We start from the raw sequence: 13,733 nt of genomic DNA on the forward strand, positions 1-13,733 counted from the left end.
TTTTTCGTGCCTATCCAACAAATTGCAACCTTCATATTTGTATTGTCTACTACTGACAATACCGTTACAAAGAAATAGCAAAATGGGCCCTTATGGGCTATGGATGTTGAACCAAGCTTAGCTTAATAATTGGCCCAAGTAAAACATAATAGCTAGATGCAATATCATAAACAATTATCAGAATAAGGCAAACATCAAAAGTGTTCCAATTTCATTGAAATTCTATTCAAAAAGTCCTAATCTGTTTGAATTTTTTGAAAAAGTCCTGATCTAACTAAAACTCTATCAAAAAGTCATGATCCTATCAAGCTCTCTCTAAGAAATTCCAATCATATTGAAAATCTTCTAAAAAGGTTTTGACCTCATTAAAAATCTGCTTGACAATCAATCATGATTTGAAGAATTTCAATTAAGTTAAAACTCTACCTAATCATCCTCATTAACTATCAAGATAAATCTAGTTCTTTTAGCATAGCTTAAGATGTGGGGTTTGCCCATAAGATGTATGCCATGTAGACAATACTTATGCATACCACTTATGCTTAGACTTAGGTTTAATTTTATTGTTATAAACTTATTTTGACAATATTATACTGCCCAAATGAACAATCTGGGTTAGGGATATTTTATATAATTTTCACAAATCATATATTATATTCATTTTCATAAATCTACCTGCTATATTTTATTTATTGTGTAATCATATGGCAATATGCTATAACTAGGTTTACAATGCATCACATTATAAAATGTCATGTAGCCTAGGAACCTTTACATCCATGATTGTGTAAATTGTTAAAGATATTCCACATTTAAGATTGTATATAATACATTTAGATTCTTTAGTTGATGTTCTTTATTTATTTATGCTTTATCTTATTTTCCATATTTTATTTAATTTATGATCTATTTTAATTATTCTATTAACTACTATGAATTATTCACATTCTTTATTTATTTTGGTTATCTTATTTTCCATGTTTTATTTAGTTTATGATCTATTTTAATTATTCTATTAACTACAATGAATTATGATTGTAATCAATACAGTGAGAAGTTCAAGTTCAAGCTTGAGTTCAATTTTGAGGCTTGAAATTCTACTTGAGTTAAATCGAGTTCCATTTTTCTAACTCGAGCTTGACTTGAAATAAAAATTGAATTATTCAAACTCACTTAATTATATTCATTTATCAAGTAAAAAGTGAGTTTAATTCCTATACTTGACTTGAAGTTTGATTATTTGTTTTTAAGCTCAAACTCGAATTGAAATTTTTTGCCAACATTTGTATCAATTAAATGAAATAAAGAATGATATTTTTTCAAGATGATGATTATGATGATGATGATGATGATGATGATAATAATAATATTAAGTTTACACAACAACCAAATTCAAAATTTCTAAACAAAACAAAAAGGGTAAAAATACCGGTTAAATTAACCAAAAACAAAGCACTACTATCTAGATTGTAATGGCTATTACTAATGCTTTCTGCTTTTGTTTCACCTTCATCTTTCTTTGAATGTTATGCACAAATTTTTTTAAAAATCATAAAATAAGGTTTTGATCATTTAGCAATATATCATAAATTTGCAAGCGAAGTAAAAAAAAATCCAAAATATTACAGATCGTGTTTATGAAGTAGCATGGAAAAATCTCATATCACCAATTCCAAGTTATTTACCTTCTTAAAATTCTCTCCGAAAATGTCCTATTAGGGACAATATCACAGTTTTTGCAGTTGGCATAGTCTGCTGTATATGAAAAGCAAAAGCATTATTCATCCAAGTAACCAATAGATAAATTATTCTAACCATCTAGCTCAACTAGTGGGGACCAAACTTCATCTTTAGCTTGGCAATCTCCTTAGCATTCAATCCAAAAGCCTTCTCCAAAAGTTTTTCTTCGATTCCAGAACCAAATACAGCATTTGGAGTTCTTAGCAAGCCAGGATTTTGGCTGTCAAAAGTTCCCAAGATTGTAGCAGCCGCATCTCCAACATTCATTTGAAAGTGCAGCAGCCCCCTTGGAAACACCATGACTTCACCCTTTTCAATCACTTTGGCAAAAATTCTGTTTTCTGTATCGACGAATCCTGAATAAACTCTTCCTTCAAGAACAAATGCTATTTCAGTTGGTCTTGGATGGAAATGCGGAAGTTGATGCCGCCAACTTCAAAATCAGCTCGAACAAATGACATGCCTAGCGTATTCAAGCCTGGAAAGATATTAACATTCACCGACTTAGATGCTAAACCTGTTTCACTGAATTTCCCTGGGAACTTTATGCCAGAGAACACGAAATCTTCCACTGTGGCAGCTGATGAGTTCTTGCAGGTTGCAATTCCTGTGTTGGGTATACAGAAGTCTTGAACCGGATCAGGGTCAGAAGCCATGGTTACAATGGCATAGTTGTGGAGGAAAATGACCAGCAGAAGTGCTGGTTTTAGAGACATTGTTCTGAACCATTTTCAAACCAGAGAATGTGAGAACTGGAAAATGATGCTCTCCAGGTTTTGGATATATATATATATACACACACATATAAAGAGAGAGAGAGAGAGAGAGAGAGAGAGAGAGAGAGAGAGAAGTTTGACTCTAATGCATGTGAAACACACACTGGCAAGGAACCTGCCTCAGAAAAAACAATTAGGTATACTTCAGGCTGATAGTGGGTAGAAGTAATTCTTGTTTCCATACTTTATATAGCTAGTGCTTTTCTGAGCAAGGTGCTTTCATAGGGAAAGTGGTTGGTTAAGCTTAAAATGGCAGCATCTACGATACTGGTCTGCTTTTCGAGTCTTTAGTGGAATATTAGTTACAGCAAAGGTGAGCTGTGTTGATGGCTTTGATTATTGAACTAAAAGTATATATGAAGATACAATGAATCACTACAGAATTCTTCATCTCAACTCTAAATTCCAACTGCTTAAAAACATACAAAAAGTAAAAAAGAAAAGCATGAACCAAACCAAGTGCTTTAGACAATATCCACTAACCATATGAATGAAAAATGAATTACATAATGGATGTTTGAGGGACCTATGTTATTCATGATTTCGATTTGTTTGTTGAGAGAATTTTGAAGATGAGAAAGTACTTTATAATTCCATTATTTTTTTTATTCACAAATTAACAAAATTGAAAGTATAATGATAAAATAAAATTCAGTATTGAATCATAGTCTAGTAATAATTTTTACTTTAACCTTGAAATTCTTTAACTACAAGGGAAATATGCATTGGAATTTTCATAACTTGATTTATCGTTTTGATAATGTTCCTACTAGTAGGTTTTTCTTTAGGGATGAGAAAAAGATTTTAAAAATTAAAAATTAAAAATTGTAGTATTCAGTTTGGTTTAGATCAAATTTTTTTATTTAGTTCGAATCAAATTCAAAAATTAAATAAATAAATAAATAAATAAATATATATATATATATATATATATTAGATTCGGATCGAATTTTGAATCAAAAAGTAAAAACCTAAAAAAAAAATTGAACCGGATTATATACTTTTATTAATGTTTATATATATTTTAAAATTTATAAAATAAAAATAATTATTTTATATCTAAATCTATTTAAATATATTAAAATAACATTTAAAAAACAAAAAAAAATTCAAAAATCAATAAATTGAATCGAATCAATAAAATTCAATTCGAATCAAATCAGTTTCAAAAAAAATTAATTCGAATTCAAATCAAGTTTTAAAAATTTATAATATTATACATTATAAAAAAAAAATCAAATCGAATTCGATATAATACAAACCATTATCATTCATATTTTCTCTCAATAATAAATTGTTAAAAAAACAAAAGGAGAATGCTGCATACCCTTATTTCATACACATGCATTAATGCATTGAACTTGAATTGATATTAATAAAGGTAAATTGAAGGATAGTATTTTTGTGGCATATTTGTGTTTGGAAAAGTTAGATTCAAGAAATTATAATTATATCAAGGAAATTGACAAGTCTTTCTCAAGTTGTTCGGATTCATGAATACAAGGAAATGATGCTGGCAATGGACCACAACAAGAAGAGGCAAGTAGGGAAATAAATAGATAATTAAATTTTTTTCTTCCTGTTTCGTTGAATTCTTTGTTCACAATGAATGAAGACTTTGAAATTTCTTTGTGGGCACTTCAAGGAGGCTGAATATTAATATATGGTTTTATCTGGGAATAATAATATATCAGTTCAAGGTCAAAAAAATACAGCATCGTCTATGCAAAACAAAATGTATTTCACCAAGTGGAGAATAGGATACCACTATAGAAATTAAAAATATACTAAATGGATACTCATGGTGTCGTGAATCAAAAAAATTTTCTTTTGTCATTTTTATCTATCGATTTTTTTTTTTGTTATAAAATTTATTTAATTAAAAATTTAAAAAAATTAAAAAAAGTGACAAGTAAAAGAAACTAATGGGGTGATACACGGACACTTCTATTGATCTCATTCTCTAACAAAATTTATCTAATAAAAAAATAAAAAATCCAAAATATAAAAAAATAGAAAGAAAAAAAAAGTTAATAGAGGATGTCACATGAACACATTATTGAGCTTAAAATATTAATTTATTAAATTAAAATATCAAATAATAAATTTTTTAATATAATACATAAATATAAATATAAAATTAAATTAATAATAAAATATAAACTTTTATAGATACCCTAATATGGGTAGGGGTAGAGCACTTTAAATATTTTCAACCCGATCTCGTTTCTCTCAAAAACTCAACCCATCTCAATTCGATCATGATTTTAAAATGTTGTTTTTTATCGGATTGAGTGGATGAAACTCATCAAATATGGATTGTTTTATCGTCTCTATCAATCAACATCTTTTATTGTAAAATTTATCTAATTAAAAAATACAAAAAAGGCAAAAAAAAAAGCATTTATTTTTTAATACCAACAAATTATTTCATTGGTAAAAATCCATTGATGATGCCCTAATTTTTAGTAGTGAAATTAGAACATAACTAGAAAGTCAAACTCACATACTATGAGGCTTGAATCCAAAATTGCAAGGTTTTAAGGTTTCCTTCTTACCACTAAACTAAGATCTTATTGACTATGTCTGTGAATTATTTTTTAGTCAAAAAAAGTTCAGGGAAATGAATTTCTTCATTCTAAGATCAAGATAGACTATTGATTTTAGAAAAAAAATTTATATTAAATTTGCAAATTGTCCATCAAAGAGATTGTTGATAGTAAAAATCAAATTTAAGTTTTACAAGTAAAGTATTAAATTCTTACCAACTTAATCAGCCCGATTAACCACTGATACATTGTTAAGATCATCAAAGAAGTAAATATTTATTCTGTAAACTTTTTTAAGTAGTTAATTAGGAAGGGACATTTTGTAAGGATATCTTAATACAAACACTAATGAATAGAATCAAATGGAGGGTGAAATATTATTCAATATTAGAATTTGTCCTCATTACGTTGGAGTAGACTAATTAATTTTAATATAAAATAATAAAATAAATAAAAATATTATAAACAATTAAAATTTAAAAAATATATAATATTTTATATATTACGATTATATTTTTGTTATTTTTTATGTTATATTATGAGTGTTATATTTTTATTAATTATTTGATTAAAATATATGATTTTATAACTTTTTGTAGATTATAAAATTTTTTATAAAAATATTTAAAACAAAATAAAGGGAAAAAGGGAAGTGATTTTTTATTTTTTTATATTTATAATAGTTATTAGATTTATAACGTTTTATTTAATTATAGATAATAAATGATAATAACTCGAAACATATAAAAATATATTTAATTACAATCTAACATTAGACAAATTCTTACATTCTTTTCTTCAAATCTAATTAAAGTCCAACTCCTTATAGTCCAATCCAATTAAAAAATAACACACAATTACCTGTCAAATCCAATAACTTATTAAATTTTTGTACCAACCAATAACAATTTGAGGAATGAAAAGTAATTGACCTACCCTTCAATTGAGAGTTGTCCCCACTCGGGACAACTTTTGTTATATTTTATTGATTAATTTACCTTTAGAGAAAACATTAGTATCTTACAACATTTATTCAAAAAAGTTATCAATTAATATTATATTATCTTACAACATCTATTCAAAAAAGTTATCAATTAATATTATATTATCTTAAATAGATTTATTTAAATAATATTTTATTATTTGAAATAATAAAATATTTTAAATATTTTAATATTTTGTTAGATTTTCAAAAAATTCTCTCACAATAAAAGTACTAAAAAAACCTATATTCCTTTAAAAAACTCTATCATCCAATTAATTTAAAATTTTATTTATTTTTTACTTTATCAATTTTTTACAAAATATTTTATTAAAAAGTAAATAAAATATTTTTTATTGGAATACTTTCCGAATCTTTCCAACACTATTTGTAAGATTTTAAGAAAATTCCTAGTTAAGAATTGCCAGCACTACTTGCAATTTTTTTTTAATTTCATCATTGGAAGCATGTTAATTTATTTTCAAATTTAAAAAAAAATTATATGATACAAATAAATAAATAAATTATAAAAAATTTATAAATTTATTAGTCTAACACATATGTTTAGGTTTTCTTAATGTTTGTCAAATCATTAAAACATGTTCATAGTCTAAAAATTTAAAATATGTATGTAAATAAACAAAAAAAATTAATAAGCAAATTAATATATAAAATTAATACTAAAATGAAAAACAAAACAACTACAATAATAAACTAAGTTTTATATCTCATAATCTGAGATCAACTAAAAAAAAATCAAAATAGAATAAAAATAAAATAAAAAATAAAAAACTAACAAAAAAAATTAATTGTTATGTTTCCAAAACAAAGAATAGTAAAATTTTTTTCTCCAAATCACCCTAATCAATTTATTTCATACATTAATTGATCTTTTAATATCTTTTATGTCTCATATTAAGTGTCACTGAAATTGAAAAATGAGTATAACTTTAATAGATTTTATAGATGTAGACTTTTGGTCATCAAATAATCTTTCAAGGATTGAACAATCATGAGAAGAAAATAGTAGAAGATCAGAAAAATAAATAAATACCTTTAACGAAAATTTATATTAAATTTACAAATTATTCATAAAAAAATTATTGATAAGAAGAATCGAATCTAAACTTTATAAATAAAATATTTAATTTTTACTAATTTAATCAACCGATTCATCTCTTATACATTGTTAAGATCATCAAAAGAAGTAAATATTTATTATTTAAATTTTTTTTAGATAGTTGATGAGGAAGGGACATTTGTAAAGATATCTTAGTACAAACGCTAGTGAATAGAAGTAAATGGAGGGTGAAATATTATTCAGTAATGCATACTTTTAGTCATCAATTAATCATTCAAGGATTGAACAATCATGTGAAGAAAATAGTAGATGGTCAGAAAAAACATAAACGCCATTCATGGAGAAAAAGACAATGCATGTAAAATGAAATTCAGGATGTCACGTCAGATTATCAGATGGAGCACTTGAGTAATTTGATGTTTGCTACAGATGGAGAGAGATTCTGACTTGAAATTTGACCCTAAAAAGAGATGACAAATATTTTTAAATGGGACCAAATGTTGTTAATAGCATCAAGAAAGGCAAGCATAGACAAGGGAAAAAGCATACGATGCCTAAAGCCTCTTTTTAATACATGGGTCATTTTGTAAAAAGGAAAAATGATTATTATAAATCTATTAAAAAAAAAAAACAAAACTCCATGTTTAGCAATTTAGTGACAACAGAGATGGCTCAAAGGAGCTCAAACAAATGAGAATCAGTGCTCTTTCACTTTCGGCTGGATATTCAAATAGCTAGAAATGGTGTAAAGTAGACGTTGAAATCCACCATTTTTTTTATCATCTTATCAGAAGAATATTGCTTCTTTATTTCCAGTTAATTGTTGTGACACTCAGAATGAAAAAGAAAGAGGAAATTCGACCCTTGGATCCTAGTAGTGTAGTAGAATGCTTTGTTGGTTGAAATATCTTGGCTACTTTGCATAAAACTTAACAGTTCAATGTCAACTTTAGCAATGGACACCAACAGAGCTATACACTTTGGGCTGCGGTGTAAGAAAAAGATTAACTTTGGGCTATTGACTTTACATAAAGGCAATGTTCTTAATAATCTATATAAATTCTCGCTTGTTTTTCTCTGCCACTCAGCTAATCTATTTTTGAAAGTGATTGTAGCAACTGGATGCCAATGGTCAGCAAGAACAGGCAAAAGAAGAGATCTCAATGTGAGAAATCCATGGAATTCGTAGTGAATATCGTTAAACTGTTATCTATCTCCCTTGCAAGTGTAAGTCTGAGATCACACACCAAGCTACTAGCAGCCGATTGTAACCAATTGCATGCCTGTCGGAGCGGTAAATTATTGACGGCCAATAACGATGTTTTAAGCAAGACCCCTCAGAGGTAAGCAGAGCCTGCGGGGAGCGATTTGAAGGTGATATATGCCAATCTGATAAAAGCTTGAAAAGGTTTGCGTGAAGAATGAAACCATTGACGTCAATGAAAGAGCTTCAAGATACCTTGAAAGGTTTCGTAGGAGGAAAAGATCAATTGATCATTTGAACGCTGCATCGAAAAGGTTTCAAAAGATGGATGATAACCAAGCAAAGCATATAGTTTATTACTTTGGGCCTTTTGGCTGCCAAATTACTGCTTATAGCGGAAAAAAGATTTATGCAGGGGTGTTCATTGAATGGATTAATTCCAGTCGAATTAATCAAAATTTAATTAATTGAATTATTATTATTTTTTTATTTTCGTTAACTGAATCTTTAATTCAGTTAATTAACCGAATTTAATCAAAATATTTATTGTGTTTAGAAACCTGCAAACAAAATCATACTCTCAAATCTCAACTATGCAAACAGAGCATAAAACTCAGCGGACACCAAACTCCAACATTAACAATAAAGCCATTGCGTAGCGGTATATAGAGGCCGTCAATGGCATAGTTCGTCCAAGCTCAAACATTTGTGAAAGGCTTACCCGTGTCAATCCAAACTACCTCCCCATCTTCAGCATCTTTGCTTGCTCTTTTCCCGGAATCTGCTTCTCCTGATGATGGCAAAATTATTGATTGTTGCCTCTGGAACCACCATTGTTGAGTGGATACCTTAATAATCAAAGGTAGGCTCAAAAATCAAAGGGTTAGTTTATGTGATTTATGAAACAGACAAGTAAGAATGAGGGTTGAGAACTGTGTGTGTTAAGGGAAGCGGGAATGAGGCACGAAAATGATAAACGAGGTAGGGAAAGCGATATGGAACTCAGAGGAAATTAGAGGGAAAAAGCTCACGTCAGCTGGTCTTTCTCGGGCTTAGGAATTTCTCTGTCTTCTTCGATTTTCTCACCATTTTCTTGGCAAATCACATCAATATTTCACGGATTTTTTGCTGCTGTTGCTCATTACTGATCATACGTGTTGAGTGCATATTGTTCATCGGTTGATTGTAAATTTGTGATGAGTAAATTGGGGATTTCATCGGGAACAACTTCCGATTCAATTGGGAGATCTGAGATCAAAGGAGTTGGGGCGAAAATGGCGGACCAATTTGAAACAATCATGGAAGAGGTAACTGAAAAGGAAAGAATGGATTGGAGGAATCTATCTGCAGTCTCAGGGGGTCAAGCATTGGAGTACTATCCCCTTTAGAAGACAGATGACAGAATAACTGTAAAACCTCCTGATGATGACCTCGGGGAAAGGATCCACCAATGGTTAATGTTTTATTGGGAAAGAGTGGTTTATTTAAGATCAAGCATGCTGGAATGAATCTGTTTGTCATTCAATTCCCACATGAGAAAGCTAGGGACTAGGTGATAATGTTACAAGTTTGAGACTCAAGTTCAAGCTCACGCGGCTTTAGGACCCAAACATGGATTCATCCGGCATTTTGGATCAGTCTAATTATCACGGATTATACTTTTGTGAGGTATTGTTTGTTTTAGCTCTTTTGACCTCACGATTTTATCTTACAAAAAATATCTTACAAGGGTGTGAACCGTGACAGTTAGGTTGATCTGAGACACCGGATAAATTCATGCCTAGGTCCTAGAGCCGCACGAGCTTAGAGGTTGAGTCTCGGCTCATGACAAGTAGTATCACTCCAACTCTAGGGGTATTAGAGATGTGCTACCAAGGATGGTGATCCCTTGTTGGAGTGGGGGAGGATGTCACAGCTTGGGGTAGAGCCAGGAATCCTACATCGACTGTGTACTAAAGTTAGTTTTGGGATATATGGGTTCGCACCGTCCTCTTCTTATAAGGCACCTTTTATGGGATAAAACTGTGAGGTTAGAGGGGTCAAAGTGGATAATACCTCATAAAGGTATGGACCTTAGGCTAATCTAAGATGTCGGAAGAGTGTATGCTCAGGTCTTAGAGCTGCATGGGTTTGAAGGTTGAGTCTCGACCCGTAACAATAAAACACGGACCATGGCATATCCAGATCAAATCATTAATTGTTTGAAAATCAGAGCTAAACTATCATTAGGGTTTAACATGGAGATGATATCAGTATAAGTGCAATTGAGCAATATACCACTTGAGTACTATTCAGAAAAAGGGTTAAGCTATAAAGCTATTACCCTAGGTAATCCATTTATATGGATCATATCACTACGTTAAGGCTAGCATATGCAAATATTTGTATTGAGATGAAGGCAAGTATGAAAGTGCCAAAGTTGATTGATGTGGAAATGAGGGATGGATCAATTATGTTAGTTTCAATAGAAATTTCATGGATGCCATATAAATGCAAGCACCGATGTATATTTGGGCACAATAGTAAAACTTGTACAAAGAAAGTTAATATAAAAGCAATGGTCTAGGTGCCAAAGGATAAGGGTAGTGTCACTATGCAAGAGGCAAAGATGACTAAAGTAGATGAGATACAACTAAATAAGGCTATAAAAAAAATTCCACCCCAATTGTTAGAGCAGCCTTTGTTAATAGATTTTTTTATCTTAGAGGCTATACAAGAATCAGAACTGGTAACAAACCAAGGCAGTGTAGATCAGGGTTCAAAAATTGAGGCTAAAAAGATAATTTCATTTTCACTAAGGAAATAAAAAGCAAGTACTACAGGTGTTGCTGATCTAATGAAGCCCTTGAAAAGCAATAATAAAGGTCCAATTGATAAGGGGAAGAAGGTTAGGTTAGGAACTATTGCCTTTAGATGTAGGAGATGTAGGACTAGTTGTTTTTCAACATGAAAATAATAATATGGAATATTAGAGGACTCAATAATCCTAAAAAACAAAATAGTGTTGTAGATAGAATGAATAAAATAAAGGTAGATATTGTGTGTCTAATAGAAACTAGAATAAAACATCATAAAATGTGACCTATGTTGGAAAAGCATTTTCGTGATTGAGTTATTCTTCACAATTATGTAGCATCTTCTAATGGAAGAATATGGATATTATGGAAAGATCATGTGCAAGTTGATCTATTGGAGTTTTTTGAGCAAAATATTACTTGTATGTTACAGTATGAATCTAGGAAAGTTTATTTTTCTACCATTTATGAGAGTAACAATGGAGTTCAAAGATGGAACTTGTGGTTGAACTTATCTTATATTAGTGGTATTGTGCAAGACAACCTCTAGATTTTGGCAGGGGATTTTAATATCATAGTCCATCCTTCTAAAAGCTCATAGTTTGGTAACAATTTAAGATAATTTTTTCACCTCAAGAGTATTCATAAAGACTAGTGTCCCGCTCTGAAGAGGTTCTGTCGTCTGATTTGTTAATTTATTTTATTTTAAAAAAATTAGTAAAGTCTCACAATAGTTTGGTAGAATTTACTTTGAGGTAGATCTCCCAATAATTTGATAAGATTTTATTGTAAAAAGATTTGTAAAAATTTTGTGAATTTCTTTAATCTCCCAATAATTTGATAGGACTTAATTTAAAACAATCCTTCAATAGTTTGGAAGATAAAATTATCTTTTATTTTTTTATTTTTTGAAAACTAATTTATAAAATTTTCCAATAGTTTGGTGGATTCCATTGTAAAAATTAAATCTATAAAAATTCCCTAATAGTTTGGTAGAATTCATGAATTTATTTTGTAAGGATTTTTATTTGAAAAAGAATTTTCTTTTTATTTTTTATTTACTAAAAATATTTTTTTTGTTTTTATTCTTTTTTTGACCTATTTGAAAAGGTTTTTTTTTCTTTTTTATATATAATCATTTTTTCTTTTTTTTTAAATTTATTTATTTTCAAAAATAAAATTACAAAAATAATTTTTACAAAATAATAAAATTTCTCAAAAATAAAACCAGAAAAATAATTAAAAAACTAAAAATAAAATGAGCTAAAAAATAAAATAAAATAAAATCAAAATATAAAAATAAAATGGAAAAGAAAACCTTACGATCGGGTTGGGTCGAAGCACAGTTTAGCGTGCGGATTACTGGGTTAACACGGGAAAACCTGGGTTGTCCAAAATGACGTCGTTTTAGGCCGGTATAAAAGCCAAATTACCTGTGTTTTTTTCATAAACTCAGTCCCCTCTCTCTCTCTAACCCACAAAGTCTTTCCCTTCTCTCTAAATGCTTCCTAGAGATTCAACCGGAAACTAGGTTTTTCGTCTGTTTCTGGAAAATTAGCCAAAATCATGTTGAAAAATTCAAACTTCCACTGAAAAATTTATCGGCAAATTCAATGTTCTTAAAAATAATCTAGATTTCCATAAGTTCCCAGAAAACCCCAAAGTTTTCTAGAAACCCAAATGTCAATATAAACAAACAATCACACTCAAAATCCTTCTAGAATCATAGTTCCAATCCTTAGCCCTAAACCCAAAAGCTTAAATTTAAACCCAAGGTCGAAGTCCCAGAAATTCCCCTTACTAACCAAAATTTTCCTAGTTCTTCCCTTTTCCAAAAATCCTTCTCCACTTTGCCTCCATTTCTTGTGATTCTTGGTTCCATTTATGGGCATCTTGTAGTAAGATTTTAGAAATCGAATAGAATCAATCCAGGCTTGAAGCTTGGTATTAAATTCTGCCCGAGCATGATTTTAGGCTAGATTTCAGTAATTAGTCTTAGATTAAATTTGAAATTGATTACAAATTAAACCTTTGATTGCTGGAGGTTGGATCTTTTTGATTCGGGGAATTCAATTCTTTCATTTCAGAAACTCTCATCACAATTCAAGAAAAGAAAGAAAAAAAAATAATAATAACAAAATAATAATAATAATAATATGATATAATACCATATAATATACTAATAATATATAAAAATATATATAATATAATATAAAACTTAGTTTGATTTACCCCGGACACATATAGGTGCTGCCCCTCTTTACATATTCCTGTTAGACAGGAATGATGCAAAGACCTAGACACCCACTCTATTCCAAGAGTCAACTTAATTAGTAAAAATGATTGAGACTGGGCCGCGAGTCAAAAAGATAAAGCAACTAGGACCAAGTCGATGTTGAAAATGGCTGACCGAGACGGAACCACAAGTTAAAAAATTATTTGGAGTAAGCTAAGATCGAATGATTGGGACGAAACCACGAGTCTAAAAAAAAAGTCACCAAGACCAAGTCGAGGTTAAAAATGACTGACTGGGACGGAATCATGAGTCAGGAAATGATCTAGACTAAACTAAGATCAAATAACCAGGATGAACCTGCGAGTCTAAA

At 29.6% G+C, this 13,733-nt stretch overlaps 1 pseudogene; it reads right to left on the reverse strand.

Annotated features, from left to right (window-relative positions):
- Positions 1-1,579: 1,579 nt before the first annotated feature.
- On the reverse strand, positions 1,580-2,790 carry LOC111288466 (germin-like protein subfamily 3 member 2 pseudogene; annotated as a pseudogene).
- Positions 2,791-13,733: the final 10,943 nt, after the last annotated feature.

Source organism: Durio zibethinus, chromosome 4 (assembly GCF_047325235.1).
Source record: "Durio zibethinus cultivar Kanyao isolate XHJ-2024 chromosome 4, ASM4732523v1, whole genome shotgun sequence".
Classification (NCBI taxonomy): Eukaryota; Viridiplantae; Streptophyta; class Magnoliopsida; order Malvales; family Malvaceae; genus Durio; species Durio zibethinus.